Source organism: Callithrix jacchus, chromosome 18 (genome assembly GCF_049354715.1).
Source record: "Callithrix jacchus isolate 240 chromosome 18, calJac240_pri, whole genome shotgun sequence".
NCBI classification, from domain to species: Eukaryota; Metazoa; Chordata; class Mammalia; order Primates; family Cebidae; genus Callithrix; species Callithrix jacchus.
Genome location: NC_133519.1, coordinates 4677364 through 4693967, shown reverse-complemented (window position 1 = coordinate 4693967; position 16604 = coordinate 4677364). Strand labels below are relative to the sequence as shown.

General features: G+C 43.3%; 1 long non-coding RNA gene across 7 annotated transcripts in view; it reads left to right on the top strand.

Annotated features, from left to right (window-relative positions):
• The window catches only part of LOC144580131 (uncharacterized), a 160931-nt gene that overhangs the window by 39326 nt on the left and 105001 nt on the right, over positions 1-16604 (top strand). For 4 of the 7 annotated variants that reach the window (XR_013529134.1, XR_013529133.1, XR_013529135.1 and 1 more), the window contains one exon: positions 11729-11842. The exons of the other annotated variants lie outside the window; for them this stretch is intronic. This is a non-coding gene — a long non-coding RNA (uncharacterized LOC144580131). The remainder of the gene's footprint in view (positions 1-11728; positions 11843-16604) is intronic. 7 annotated transcript variants of the gene reach the window in all.

Here is a 16604-nt window from a genome sequence, read left to right as displayed (position 1 = left end):
AGGCCTGGACATATCCTGAAAATTACACTGTGCCTATTTCCCCCAGATTTCAGAGCAGGTTGAAAGGATGAACTGGACCATAAAAGAGACTTTAACAAAATTTATTCTAGAGACTGGTGAAAACTGGGTCAACCTGCTTCCTTTTGTTCTCCTCCATACCCTATGTACTCCCTATAAGAAAGGCTTCACTCCTTTTGAAATTAAGTTTAGAAGGCCCCCTCCCTTACTCCCCAAACTTGCAGACACCATACATGCTGAAGTCCATAACCATACACTCCTTAAGTCCTTGCAGGCACTCCAGTCTGTTCAGTCCCAGGTGCACCCACTCATCAGGGGAATTCAACCTACCCCAGTGAACCTCACTGACCAGCTGCTACACCCCTTCCAGCCCAGGGACAAAGTCCTGGTAAAGAGATTCACTGCCTCCAGCCTAACTCCTCACTGGAAAGGACCCTACACTGTGATCCTGGTCACCCCCACGGCAGTCAAGCTGAATGGACTGACTGCCTGGATTCACCACTCACATGTCAAGACTGCCCCCCTGATGTACAATGGAAGGTGGCCTCATCTTCAACAGACCCCCTAAAGCTAAGACTTTTGCACTCCTCGCAGTAACCTTCCTTTTCCCCCTGATTCCTGGTGTAGCCCCTCAGAGAGGAACCCCCTTGACTCTCACCTATCACCGGTGGGTCCTTACTTAAAGATCCACTGAAGGGTATGTTAGTTCCTTAATTGGGAAGGGATCCAAAAAGAGGAAAACTATTAAAGATTTAATACATGTTAAAAGAACAGGAAGGAATGTGCTATAGCGGGCCTAGAGTTAGAACCAGAGCAAAGCATTTAATAAGACAAAGCTGTTTTTCCAAAAATCTGCCCCATTCTCCTTGCAATAACTGCTGACCTTGGCTTCTGTAAACAAAACTGCTAGCTTGCTCTAAAATGACCAGCCTTTGCTTATCAGTAGTTACCAGAATTACTTCTGCCTATCAGCAAGTATTGAAAAGATGCTTGCCCTGCATCCCCTCACCTAAACCCAGGATGTGGTTTTTCAGCTTAAATACCCTGCTCCCCCTGAGTCTGGGGCCATGGGTTGGAGAGACGTGAGTCCTCTGTGGTTGCCAGCAATAAAGACCCTACAATTTGGCTTACTTTTGTCTTAGTGATTATTTCAATCTCGCATCCAATACTTCAAAAGCACAAAGAGTGAGCCTCAAGAAAGGAAGATCAGTTTGAAGGTTATTACCTCAGACCTGGTAAAAGAAGATGCAAGCTTAAAATGAGCCTAAGACAGCAGTAATGGAGAAAAGGAAATGAGTATTTAGGAGGTAAATTCTACAAAACTTAATGAGATTGGAGGATATCAGGGAAGCCTGGGGGGAAGAATTTGGGTGACTCCATATATTGTCTGGGTGGATAATGGTACTGTTAGTTAGGAGAGGAAAGATTGGAAAAAAGAAGGTTTGGGCAGGACAAGAGAATGAAGAGATGGAGGAAGTGAGTTTATTTGAGTTTCTAATTTAGTGAAGTCACCCCATATGGTATAAATCACATAAAGTTAAGAGCAGCCCCCTGAAAATTCCTTAAAACACTTATACAGGACAGTATGCAGATATTCAACTTCTCAGTTAATCTGGCACATCTGGTTTTCAGTGCAGGAACAGATCTGATTTATTGTTTAATACTTACTTACTGATTGTTCAATGCTTTTCGCAGAACTAAGTGTCTATGGAATATGTAAGTAGCACGACAGTCTGACATTTGGAGAGTTTTGAGCTAGAGATGTAGATTTCAGATATTTAGAAGTGATGAAGGAATCTTGAATTCTGGAATAACTAGGGAGGACTGCATGAGGTGAGAAGAAATTAGAGACAAGAACAATGCCATGGAGAACCCCAGCCTTTAAGGGGTGTGGTGAAATGGCACCCCAGTGGAGGTAGAGGAACAATTTAAAAGATGGAAACTTGGCTGGGCACGATGGCTCACACCTGTAATCCCAACACTTTGAGAGGCCGAGGTGGTGGCCAAGATGGTGAAACCCCATCTCTACTACAAATACAAAATTAACTGGGCATGGTGGCATGTGCCTGTAATCCCATCTACTTAGGAGACTGAGGCAGGAGAATCACTTGAACCCAGGAGGCAGAGGTTGCAGTGAGCCAAGATAGAGCCATTGCACTCCAGCCTGGGAAAAAAGAGTGAAACTCTGTCTCAAACAAAATAATAAAAAAAAAGATGGGAACTCTTACGCCTGAAGAAACTCTTAACTGTGTGAGGGTGATTTCTTACTCACAGTGGATCCACTCTACATAGAAGTGTCCAGCTCATAGTTGTTGCACAAATGAATAAATAAACGAAGAGATTTGTGTCATAAAGATAAGCAGGCATTTCCAGAAGGTACATACTCCAATGCTGAGGGGAGGTCGATGACACAAGATGAGGACAAAATGTTCCCAGACTGATCTGCTGTTGAGACAGGAAGCATTAAAACGGCCTCAGCTGTCAGCCATCTTAGAGGGTGCAGCCAGAGTCACTCTCCACCCCACTAGGACCTGGGGTGGCCCCAGGGGATGCTCCTTCCATAGTGGCTCCCCTACTTCCACCCTGATGTCCTAGAACTGAACCTCTGCCCTTAATCCAGCTCCCAAGTTTCTTCTTTGGTATATGGTTATATTGGTTATCTATTGCTGTGTAAAAAGTCACTTATAAACATAATGGTTGAAAACAACACATATTTATTATTGTACAGTCTCTGGGGTCAGCAATCCAGACAGGATCCCTTAGCTGGGATTTCTGTTTCAGGATGTCTCACAAGGCTGCCGTCAAATTTTCAGCTGAGGCAGGATCCATTTCCAACTCACTCAGTGGTTGCTGGAAGGATTCCATTCCTCGGGGGATACTGAACTGAAGGCCTCAATTCCTTGTAAGCTGTTGGCCACAGGCTGGTCTCAGTTCCTAACCACGGGTTTCTCCAGCGTGGCAGCTTGCCTCATCAAAGCTAGCAAGAGGCAGGGTGCGATGGCTCACACCTGTAATGCCAGCATGCTGTGGTGGCTGAGACAGGAGGATCACTTGAGCCAAGGAATTCAAGAACAACCTGGATGACATAGCAAGCCCTCATCTCTACAAGAAATTAAAAAAATTTAGCTGGGCTTGATGGCACATATGCCTGTGGTCCCAGCTGCTCGAGAGGCTGAGGTGGGAGGGCCACTCAAGCCCAGAAAGATGAGGCTGCAGTGAGCCAAAATGGCACCAATGCACTCCAGCCTGGGCAACAGAGCAAGACACTGTCTCAAAAAAAAAAAAACAAAAACAGCTAGCCAAGAGACTCAAAGAGAGTCTGCTAGCAAGAGTGAAGTCACAACCTTTTGTAACCAAATCAAGAAAGTGTGGCCAAATGCAGTGGCTCACACCTATAATCCCAGCACTTTGGGAAGCTGAGACAGGTCGATTGCCAGAGCTCAGGAGTTTGAGAACAGCTGGGCAGCACGGTGGAACCCCATCTCTACTAAAATACAAAAAAATTTCTAGGCATGGCAGTGTGTGCTTGCAGTCCCAGCTCCTTGGAGGCAGGAGAATTTCTTGAACCCTGGAGGTGGAGGTTGCAGTGAACTGCGATCACACCACTGGACTCCAGCCTGGGTGACAGAGCAAGACTCTGTCTCCAAAAAAAAAAAAGGTAGTTACATTTGGTCATCATTGTTATATTCTATGAGTTACAGATAAGTCACCAGGTCTAGCCACATTCAGTGTGAACAAATCATACAAGGGTGAGTGTCTGGAGGTGGGGACCATTTAAGAAGTCTACCTGTCACAACTCACAACTGACTAGAAAATCCTTGCTTTTCCTAAATCTTTTTTTTTTTTTTGAGACAGAGTCTCACTCTGCCACCCAGGTCAGAGTGCAGTGGCATAATCTTGGCTCACTGCAACCTCTGCCTCCTGGGTTTAAGTGATGTTAATGCCTCAGCCTCCTCCCAAGTAGCTGGGGTTACAGGCATGTACCACCACGCTCGGCTAATTTTTGTTTTTTTTTAAAATTATTTGTATTTTTAGTAGAGACAGGGCTTTACCATGTTAGCTAGATTGGTCTTGAACTCCTGGCCTCAAGTGATCTGCCCACTTCAGCCTCCCAAAGTGCTGGGATTACAGGCATGAGCCACTGCACCCGGCCCAAATTTTCCCTAAATTTATCTGCTGAAGATAATTCTTCTGACAGTTGTCTTCACCACCGTGGTTGAACCAAGACAGAAAAATCTCATGACCTTAGATGTCCCTGTAGTCATAATAGCTAATGCTTCTAGAGTGCCAGTTACATGCCAGGCTTTGCATGTCCTTTCTCTGAACTTCACAAGTAGTAGCTCATTTAATATTCACAACACTCTTTGGAAATGGAGACTCTCATCAACTTATTTTGCAGACAAAGCAACTGAGCCACAGAGAAACAAGTATTATATCTTGCCAAAGGTAACAAAACTATTAAGTGGTGGAAGTGGGATTTGCGGGCTGGGAGTTTGGTTCCGGAATTCTTGGTGTGAACCATTATGCTATTCTTATAACATACGTATAAGCTGGAATACAATACTGTCCAGTCTGGCCTCATGTGACATTAAAATAAAACATTTGAAGCATAGCTAAGCAACCAAAATGAAATTCCAACATTTAATTGACATTAAAAGTATTCAACCTATAACCTAAAGCAACACATCTTGGGTCTCAGAGCCTTTCATTTGTCAGCTTTCCTCTGTGACTGTTCCCTGAAACCCAGCCCAGATTATTTTTCATTTTCCTTTTTCCATACTTCTCTCTTGGCACCTTATGATATAGGCTGACTTTGTCTTCTGGCTTCATTCTTTAGTATCCTGTTCATGTAGCCCCTTGCCTGAACTTTATACACAAAAGTGTAATCCTAGAATTGACCCAAGCCACCAAGAATATTACCCCTTATCCTCCTAACACTCAAGTCTGCCTTTTCTCTTCCTATTTCTGTATCATAAGAAAAACAGAAAACCAGCAAAGACAGAATTATCTTTGGAGATTAGGGAAGAGGGAGAAGCTGAGCAAATTAAGAGAACTTCTATTTAGCTGCTGGGGATGGAGGAGAGAAAAGACAGTTGACTGGGAACACATAGGTAATGATTCTTGTCTTTGGCACATTCCCAGGGATGCATGACTGAGGTGCTATGTCCTTATCATCACAGAGGGCCAGGCAGAGTGGGGCTGACCCAAAAGCACAGAGGGTCTTGGGCATGGCAAAGAAGCTTCCCCTCCTGATCCAACTCAGCCTGCTGTTTCCTCTCAAGCAGTGAATGGGGGAAATTTCATGGAGGGTGGGGGTGGGGGAGGAAGGGCAGATGCCTCCAGCTCCAGCTAGCTCACCAATCCCCGCTGCCAGCCCTCAGACCCAGGATCCAAACCTTCCTTCCAAGCTGGAGGTCTGTTCACAGAAGGACTGTGAGAACTACCAGGAAAGATTGAGAAGCCACACTTCACTTTCTCTCAAGGTAAAACAAGGGAACAGACGTTTTTCTTTTTTTGAGACGGAGTCTCACTCAGTCATCCAGGCTGGAGTGCAATGGCACCATCTCAGCTCACTGAAACCTCTGCCCTCTCCCACCCTGGGTTCAAACGATTCTCCTGCCTCAGCCTCTCCAGTTGTCGTTGGGATTACAATTGTCTGCCACCGCACTCAGCTAACTTTTTGTATCTTTAGTAGAGATGGGGTTTCACCATCTTGGCCAGGCTGGTCTTGAACTTCTGACCTTGTGATACACCAGCCTCGGGCTCTCAAAGTGCTGAGATTACAAACTTGAGCCACCGCACCTGGCCTATGGGAACAGACTTTTGAATCCTGCACATGGGGGTCACCTTAGCAAAGTGCCTCCATACGTCCTCTGTCCATTTCTGCTGCCCGCACATTGTTCATAATTTCTGTCCAGACTCACTTCAACTGTCCATGAAGTCAACCCTGACTTCCCATCTCTCTCCCTGTTGTTGAGGTCAAATGCCACTGCCAGTCTAATCTTCCCAAACACCAGTCTGATTACACATTTCCCCACTGGAAACTTTTCAGTTACTCTTCTTGCCTAGACCTCAAGACTCTTGAAGCTCCCTTTCTGGACATGTTTTTCTTTTTTTCATTTATCTATTTATCTATCATCTATCTATCTATCATCTATCTATCATCTATCTATCTATCTATTTATTTATTGAGACCATCTCTGTCACTCAGGCTGGAGTGCAATGGCCTGATCTCGGCTCACTGCAACCTCTGCCTTCCAGGTTCAAGCAATTCTCCTGCCTCAGCCTTCTGAGTAGCTGGTACTATAAGTCTGTGCCTTCACACCTGGCTAATTTTTGTATTTTTAATAGAGATGGGGTTTCACTGTGTTGGTCAGGCTTGTCTTGAACTCCTGACCTCAAGTGATCTGCTCACCTCAGCCTCTCAAAGTGCTGGGATTACAGGGATCAGCCATCACACCTTGTCTACACACATTTTTCCATGTTTCCTTTGATCCCTCCAAAATCTATGATGCTGATTGCCATGCACGTTATACTCTTCTGCTTCCAAGTTCCCATCATTTCTCCTATGTCTGAAACCTTCTGATTCCCTTGGCTCACCTCTCCTCCACCTACCAAATTCAAAGGCTATCTAAAAAGCCACTTCCCACGAGAAACATCTGCAGATAACTGCAGCCGAGTGTGAATTCTCCCCTTTCATTTCCCATATCATTAATTGATTCTCTTGGTCTGGAATTTTTCTTATATATTAATATACTCCCCCATTTATTAGAAAATATGTTGATAGAAAAGGTGTTTTCTTGCTCAACTCTGAATTTTCTGCCAAGCAAAGAGCCTTAATCACATGCATGTTTAACATTTAATAAATAGTATTTGATTTAAAATGAAGTCTGCAGGACTGATATCTTCTCTGTCCTAATTTATTATTTTACATACCCTGCTGGAATAGGTGGGGATGGTACAAGACACACTTCTTTGAAGAGGGAGGGCATGAGGGATAGCATGAGACAGGGCCTGACCTGGGCGGTCATGATGAAATCAAGCTATGGGATGGGCTTTATCAAAGCACATAAGCATCTAGTCTTGGGTGTTACTCGGTGAGCAATGTCTTTATCCAGCCTTACCTCATGCTCTTTCTTCAACCCTGTCACACACCACTGTCAGAGGGGGTGTGGCACAGGGCATGTCCAACAGGAGAGATAGCTACATCAATTCAAGTCTACAAATATCCATTCAGTGCCTACTAAGAGCCAGGCCTCTGCTACATGCTGGGGACAGAAGGGTGAACAAAACAGATGTGGCATGGACACCTCCAACATACAGTTTAAGTAAGAGTAGCTGCCAATACTGATAGTGACTACAGCAGGCCCTGGACTAAGTGTCTTACATGTGTTCTTTGTCTTAATCCTCACAACATTTTCTGTCATCACCCTTCTGTAGATGGAAAGATGGAGGCTAAAAGAGGTTAAGTCTTTTGCACTGGATTAGCAGGTGATAGAGAGGATTTCAACTTCAGGTTGTATGACTTGAGTTCATTCTTAGAAGCACCGACTTTGCCTCCTCAACATGCTATATTTTTCCCTGTTCCATTTGCACTTTGAATCTTGCAGTGTGGCTTTGGGTGAGGTGGATATGAAATTGACATAAAAAATTTTGTCTTTCTTTGCCTCTGGAGATTCCACATGTGTATAAGGTAATCTCTGCTCAGGTTTCTCCAACATTCCTTCACCTACATTACTCACAGACAAGGTAGCTTGTGGGCAGAGGCAGTGGCTGTTTGCTCATATATCTCACAGGCATTTCTCCCACCTTTCTCTGCCCTGATACTCCCCATTGTGTGTTTTATCCTTTTCTATTGTGTGAGTTTTTCAAGTCTTCTCACACCCTTTGTGGCACAAGTAATGCACAGGTAAAGAAAATGGGCCTTGAACATATTGGCAGTTCAACATATCACATGAATGTAGAAAAATCAATGCTTAATGTGTGGAGGAGACTTAGAGAATGTCTTACCCAGGTTTCATTTTTCTCCCTAGAGATGCTTGTAGGGTGTGTTGAGGTCCCTGACCCCACTGCTTCTGGATTCTCTACACTGATGTCCTCTGTGTGTAGAGCTTCCTGGAATATTTCCTCCAAAGATGGATTCTCTGGCTAATAGACATTCACACACCATGGAATACTATGCAGCCATAAAAAGGATGAGTTCACGTTGTTTGCAGGGATGTGGATGAATCTGGAAACCACCATTCTCAGCAAACTGACACAAAAACAGTTTGCGCAGGAAAACTCCCATTTTTAAAACAATCAGATCTCCTAAGGCTTACTCACTATCATGAGAACAGCAAGAGGAAAGACCTGCCCCATGATTTAATTATCTCCCACAACACACAAAAATTATGGGATCTACATGAGATTGTGGATGGGGACACAGAACCAAACCATATCAGTATGAAATTTCAATTTGGGAAGATGGAAAAAGTTGTGGAGATGGATGGTCATGATGATTGCACAACAATTTGAATGTACTTAATGGCCACAGAACTGTAAAAATGGTTAAAATGGCAAATTTTATGCCATGAATATTTTACCATAATTTTAAAAATTTAGGCCAGGCAAGTGACTCACACCTGTAGTCCCAGCACTTTGAGAGGATGGGGTGGGAGGATCACTTGAGTGCAGGAGTTTGAGATCTGGGAAACATAGCAAGACCTTGTGCCTACTAAAAACTCTTGGAGTGTGGTGGAATTCACCTGTAGTCCCAGCTACTCAGGAGGCTAAGATGGTACAATGGCTTGGGCCCAGGAGTTTGAGACTGCAATAAGCTCTGGTCACACCACTGCTCTCTAGCCTCAGAGTGCAGAGACACTTGTCTCAAAATTAATTAATTAATTAATTTTTCATTTTTTGAAAGAGGAACCTGATCTTCAAGGCAAAGTGGCTTGTCCAAAGTTACTCAGCAAAGTGAGTAGCACAGTTTGGACTATACCCCAGTTCTACTGGCCATCAGGCTACAAATGTTCTCATTAAAAGATAGTCTCACAAGGCACAGTGGCTCATGCCTGTAATCCCAGCACTTTGGTAGGCTGAGGTGGGTGGATCACAAGGTCAGGAGTTCAAGACCAGCCAGGCCAACATTGTGAAACCCCATCTCTACTAAAAATACAAAATTAGCTGAGTATCATGGCATATGCCTGTAATCCCAGCTACTCAGGAGGCTGAGGCAGGAGAATTGCTTGAATCCAGGTGGTGGAGGTTGCAGTGAGCCAAGATTGTGGTACTGTACTCCAGGCTGGAAAACACAGCAAGACTCCATCTCAAAAAAAAAAAAAAAAGATATCCTCTCCCCTCTAAAATGAAGGATCCTGGAGAGATGCCAGAGGAACTCCTGAGATCATCACTCTCTAGAGTCAGGAAGCGTTTCCACAGAAGCCCTTCTTCCTTGTCCATGGCCTTGCTGTCTTCATTCCACTTTCACTTTTTTTTTCCTCCCTGAACTGATGCTGTTGATTGTCAAGGCAGGTAACATTTTCATGGCAAGGCCCTGGTGAAGCAAATGCAGGTGGAATAGGCTCCGGTGGAAAGTGTATGTGTGGATGGGAGTTTTTCCATTTTTACCAGCTCTCTGGGCTCTCAACTGTTGGGATTTCATTCCAAGTGGCATTTCCAGTACTGGGTTGGCTCCTGTTGCAAAAGTTTTGTTTTTCTAGGTGTACCTCTCCTGGACTTGTGGGTCACCTCCTAGGGACACTGCTGGTTGCCATCCTCCCGGGGCTCTGCCCATGCAGCCTGAACAGTGCCTCCATTATTGACAGAGCATGCCCTGGCAAGCTCTCAGGGTATGTCCTGTCCAGCTTGAGAGAGTGCACACGTTCAGGAGCCAGGTTGTTTCATCAGCTGCAAAAACATATGCTTTCCCAGTCTAATCAGTGGACCAGAGGAGAGTCCTCAGAGCTACCCAAGACAAGCCTTTTTAAATTTGGTCTTCAAATCCTGATGGACAGAACGTTTAACCTAAGATAGAAAAGTAAAGTCTGGGGTTGAGAGTTTAAAAACCACTCTGACTGTGGAGATGAACCTTCCCCAAGTAATTCAAGTAATGCCATAAAAGAAACTATTTTCTTCAATTTTTATTAAGCATCAACTGTGGGGCAGACACTGTGCTAAGAGCTTGAGTTATGCTGAGGAAATAAGAGAATCAAGTCCTCTGCCCTCGTGGAGCTTACAGTCTAGTAAGTTAGGAAGCAGGTAATAAGTAAGGAAACAACTAAATAGACAAGAACATTATAGACTGAAGTGCTAGGGAGATGATGGCAGGTAAGGGTGGCTGGAAGTGTCGGGTGAGGATGCTGCCTTGGATAATGTGGTGAGAGAAAGCCACACAGAGAAGGTGAATCTAAGCCAAAAACCTGAAAGATTATAAGAAGCCAAATATATGAAGAACTGGGAAAGCAACATATGCAAAGGCTGTAGGACAGAGAGGGGACCAGGAGAGCCATCAGGCTGGAGCAAAGGGAGCAAGGGAGAAAGAGGTCAGAGCCAGGACATCTGGGGCCTGGTGAGGTATACTAAGGACTTTGGCTTTTATTCTGAGGGCAGCAGGAGGCCGCTAAAGGTTTAAACTAAATGGAAATGATTTTGAACAGACTGCACCTCCTTGACTGAGACCTCCCTACTCATTTCTCTGACCATTTGACTCTCCAAATTACTGGGCCTTAGTTTTAAATAAGCCCTTCTCTTCACTCCTGATAAAAGGGCAGAAATTGGGCAGTTGATGGCCAGGCATCTTGGCTCACACCTGTAATCCCAGCACTTTGGGAGGCCAAGATGGGAGGATCACTTGAGTCCAGGAGTTTGAGACCAGCCTGGGCAACATAGAGAGACCTCATCTCTATTGATTAAGAGGGAAGAAGGAATGTGGGGATTCAGTCGGGCTGGGGAGAAATTCTAGTTATAGAGAATATACACAAACTCTTTTGGAAGACCTGAGAGTTTTTATTATAGTACTTGGCTGAAGGCATCCTTGTCCCCTTAGTTAAATAAATTAGAGTAGAAACAGGAATGTGGGGAGTTTATCTAACTAACTTGCTTACTCATGTGGTCCTAAGACTAATTTTTGTTCTACCATGGTTGGTTAATTTCTTTCTACTCGGAAGGTCCACAATGTCGATTACCCTTTAGTGGTGTTAACTCAAGCCATTGTCAATTAATCTTTACTGAATAAATGCAAGTCTCACTGGCTGGTCATGGCCACGGCTGCAACTAAGTGGCCTGGACACTCAGCTGGACTGATAAGCAAAGTATCTGAGTCAGCATACGTTATTCATCCATCACTGAGTCAGGGAAACTATTTTTCTCAATATTTGTTAAGCATCAACCATGGGGCAGACAGACCCCTGCCAAGCAGGAAGGAGGAAGGAAGGAAGGAAGGAAGGAAGGAAGGAAGGAAGGAAGGAAGGAAGGAAGGAAGGAGAAGGAGGAGAAAAGAAGAAGAAAAAGAAGAAGAAGAAGAGGAAGAAGAAGAAAGAAGAAGATGGAGAAGGAGGAAGAAGAAGAATAGGAAAAAGGAGGAGGAGAAGAGGAGCAAGAAGAAATAATTTAAAAACAGAAAGAAATTGGGTTGTCAGAAATTCCAGAGGCTGCCAATATTTCCATATGGACTAGGCTCCCAATTAAATCAACTTGCATAAGTTTCCATCCCCTTGTTTGCTTTTAGGTGTTGGAACTCAGCATGAAGAGCCTCCTCCTGCCTGAGTCTGACAAAGCAGAAAAGAACCTTGAGACCCCATCACTGATCTCACCACATCTGGAATGAAGACCAGGGCCTCAGGTATTTAAATAAAAAGTCCAGATTTTCTTCCCAGCCTCCTCCCACCACGCAACTCAAGTGAAGCAATAGTCATGCAACAGGTGGGTAACACAGTCACCATTTTCTTCATTTACCAAAGCCACAATTAACTTTAATTAAAACTCACCCATCTGCTCCCCATTACTCCACCTCCACCTGCAGAGGAAAACCCAGCTCACTCTCTACTTGTTACCCAGAAAAATAGAAACTGTTTTATGGGAGCACATGGACCTAGAGCCCATTTATAGAGTACTCATTTGTGTTCTGTTCTCTCATTGCACTGGACTGAGCCACTGGGGAAGAAAAACAGGTTGACATCTGGAAGAGATGCTGGAAAGGCTGAGATTCTGGCCTGTTTTCTTCTCACTAAAGAATTGTCTTTCTTAGTCCTTAAAGGATTCCTGGTTCCCACTCTACTTCATTTTCTTTCATTTGTTCCATGAATATTTCTTGAGCTGTTAATATATGTCAGGCAAAGAGTTGTACAAATCTTGTCTGGTGTGGTAGAATGAAAGAGCATGACTTGTGAAGTTGGAAGGTCTCAGTTTGGGGTCCAAGAAATTTTGCTCTTTTGGAACAAGTTATTTTACTTCTCAAAATGTTTCTGCTTTGACAGCTTACAGGCTGCTTTGAGGATCAAATATGAATATGAATATGAATGCTTTGTAAAGTGCTTCAAAATGATGGTTGTTTTTTGAGGCTATTGCCTTGGTTTGTACATGGATCTGCCTGTGGTCACTCATAACCTAGTAATGCCAATGATGCTATTGGAGATCAAGCTTTACATTCATGTGCCCTATCCAACATCCCTTGAGCAGCCCTAACAATGTGTTCCTATAACCATGTGATTTTATACAATTTGGAAAGTAAAAATATTTTAACAGTCATTGTTTAAGATCACTATGTCTTTCCTTTCTGACCTCACCATCGATCTTTTATTGAGTAGTGATGAGTTTGTAGGGGGCAGTTTTGGCATCTGACTAAGAAGAAGTTGAGTTGGGGATACATGAAGTTTGGATTGAGTGGCATATATTTATGTGGTTTGCAGTTGATTTTATATTTAGTTAGGTTATCACCAGCTCTCTTGATGTAGGAATGGCTTCCAGAAATACCCCTAATGCCATCAAGTTAATTCATCTAGTGTCATAACACAAAATTGCAGAGCCAAGGGCCAAACTGTGCTATGAACACGTCCCACAGTGTCCACCACCAGAAATACACATAAGTAATAGAGGAAAAATACAGTTTAAAATGTCTGGAACCAAAAGTTAGTCTTCAGAAAATGTTTCCAATCATCAGACGTATGCAGTTGTAAATGGAAGATTCAGTTCTCATTGAATACCTGGTTAAGAATAAAATTTGCTACTATCAGAAATACATGTGATAGTAGAGTGTACAGGATTATTAACACATAATACACATATATCTTTTGATGAGACCTTCACAAAATAGGATTGGTCACAATTCCTGGATTCATAGGGCATAAACTGTAGCAGTGCCACCAACAGCAAGCCCATCTGTGTAGGAAGTCCCATATTTTATGCATCCGATCAGATCACATCACCTCTTAGCACATCTGATGCTCTTTGGGCTGACAAGGTCTATTCATTAACAAAAAGGCACACAACATTGACACAGAAATGGCAAAATGGCCTTAGGAGTTTTCTTATATCAAAACTCCTATACATATTCATTAATAAATCAATGTAAGTAATAGTAAAGTAACTTGATTACACAATTATAATTAGATTGTAGTTACAGTTCAATACAAGAAGCAATTTAAAATTGCTCTTCTGAGGCCAGGAGTGGCCTCATGCCTCTAATTCCAGCATTTTGGGGGGCTGAAGTAGGAAGATCACTTGAGATCAGAAATTCAAGACCAGTCTGGCCAAGAGGGTGAAACCCCATCTCTACTAAAAATACAAAAATCAGCCAGTCGAGATGGTGGTTGCCTGTAATCTCAGCTACTTGGGAGGCTGAGGGAGGAGTATCACCTGAACCCAGGAGGCAGAGGTTGCAGTGAGTTGAGATTAGGTCATTACACTCCAGTCTGGGCAGCAAGAGAAAAACTCCATCTTAAAGTAGTGTTTATTTTAATTTCAGATTTGTTTTATGTGTTTTTAAGAATTTGTAATCATATAGAAATTACCAAAAATATATAGAGGTGTGTTGGACAGATGATGAATAAAGTATTACAGTTTTGTAAAATGTGGTAATGTTTGTAATATCTGCCAGCATTTCTACATTTGAAAATTACTATTATTTCAGCCAGGTGTGGTGGCTCATGCCTGTAATCCTAGCAGTTTGGGAGGCCGGGGCAGGTGGATCACCTGAGATCACCAGTTCAAGGCTAGCCTGACCAACATAGTGAAACCTCGTCTCTACTGAAAATACAAAAAATTAGCCAGGCATTGTGATGGGTGCCTGTCATCCTGGCTACTTGGGAGGCTGAGGCAGGAGAATCACTTGAACCTGGGAAGCAGAGGTTGCAGTGAGCTGAGCTCACACCCTTGCACTCCAGCCTGGGCAACAAGAGCGAGACTCCATCTCAAAAAAACCAAAAAACGATTATTTCTTAGCTTATTCCAAATGAATATTTTAAATAAATAATAAATATGTGTGTTAATATTAATATTTAATTATGGTAAATATTTATTATTTGTACATACTTAATATTATATCGTATTTTTTTTCTTAAAGAGAATCCCCAAATTGTTTAAGCCTCAGGGCCCTCAAAGCCTGAATCCACTCCTGCCTTTGGATGGTGCCAAATGTGGTTGCTCTGCCCCACTTTGCTGTAGACATGAGTCCAGGATTCATGCCCTACTCACTGATTCACCCTCCACTCTAAGCTATAAAACCCAAGAATGCACATCACAGTTCCCAGTACCTGCCACCCAATAGACTGGGCATCCCAGAATCTGCCTAGGCAAATGTATTAGTCCATCCTCACAGTGCTAATAAAGACACACCTGAGACCGGCTAATTTATAAATGTTTTTTTAAAAGTTTAATGGACTCACAGTTCCACATGGCTAGGGAGGCCTTGTAATCATAGCAGAAGGCAAAGGAAGAGCAAAGGCAGGTGTTATATGCTGCCAGGCAAGAGAGCATGTACAGGGGAACTGCTCTTTATCAAACCATCATATCTCATGAGACTTATTCACTAATCATGAGAACAGCATGGGAAAACCCACACTCACAAATCAATTACCTTCCACCACGTCCCTTCCAGGCACATGGGGATTATAGGAAGCTACAATTCAAGATGAGTTTTGGGTGGGGACACAGCCAAACCATATCAGCAAAGATGCTCATTAATGGGTTTTGAGCATTAGGGCTAGTATAGGAAGCCAAAAGAGGATAAGGCAGCAAGAAAACCACAGAGATAACCAAGCACATGCCTGGCAGATAAAAACCACACAGTGCCAACTCACAGTGAAGATATTAAAAGACTGTTTATACATCTCTACCCAGAGTATTAGTTAAGCAGCAATAACCAACCATAGGAAAGTATCTCTGTGGTGGAAAATTAACATTATCCACCAAAATTGATTTTGTTTTCTTCCAGAAATGTAGAGTTTAAACTAGGCACATGGACACTTATCTAGAGATTACACTTCCCAGCCTCCTTAGTGGCTGGCTGTGAATATACAACTAAGTTCACCAACTGAAGTGTGAGCCAGAAATGTGTGTGACTAGTGACTGGCTTGTTTTTAAAAAGAAATTGCTTCCCTTGTCTTTTTCCCTTTTACATCCCTGCCAGTTAGAAAGTGATGACTTCCCAGGCATCTTCAAACACATGGATGAGGCTGGCCACAGTGGCTCACACCTGCAATCCTAGCACTTTGACAGGCCAAGGTGGGTGGATCACCTGAGGTCAGGAGTTGAAGACCAGCCTGACTGACATGGTGAAAACCCATCTCTACTAAAAATACAAAAATTAGCCGGGCATGGTGGTGCATGCCTGTAATCCCAGCTACCTGGGAGGCTGAGGCATGAGACTCACTTGAACCCAGGAGGCAAAAGTTGCAGTGAGCCAAGATCATGCCACTGCACTCTAGCCTGGGTGACAGAGTGAGACTCTGCCTCAAAACAAACAAACTAACAAAAGAAAAAAAAAACACAGATGAGAACAATGCACAGAGCCAGAAATTCCCAAACTTCTCAGTTCACAGCATGCTTAGTGTCTCAGTAATTTTATCACAGAGCTCCCAGGCCAAAAGAAGTACTCAAAAGTTCTGTTTATAGAGTAGTTTTATTCAAACAACCTAAGTTCATATATTCTAACAACTTAATGTCAAAACTGAGAGGTCTAAGATTTCATCCTATTTGTAAACTAGCAAGTTAGCCTGCCACAGTTTCATGGATGCTGGCAGAAGACACAAGACTCCTGGGTCAGAGACTGAGGAATTTATTTATTTATTTATTTTTTGAGATGGAGTTTCGCTGTTGTTTTGTAGAGACGGGGTTTCACCTTGTTGACCAGGATGGTCTCAATCTCTTGACCTCGTGATCCACCCGCCTCGGCCTCCCAAAGTGCTGGAATTATAGGTGTGAGCCACCACGCCCCACCAGGAATTTATTACTCTTGGCAGTAGCAATAGCCAGAGTGTCCTCATTAGCTCTGGTTTTCTGAGCCCTGATTCCTACAGTGCTATATGAAGAGCCATATGACACCTTCACACACCATGGGTTTTACTATAGGAGAGGTAACCTGAATCTCAGGTTACCAAGTTTTGGTG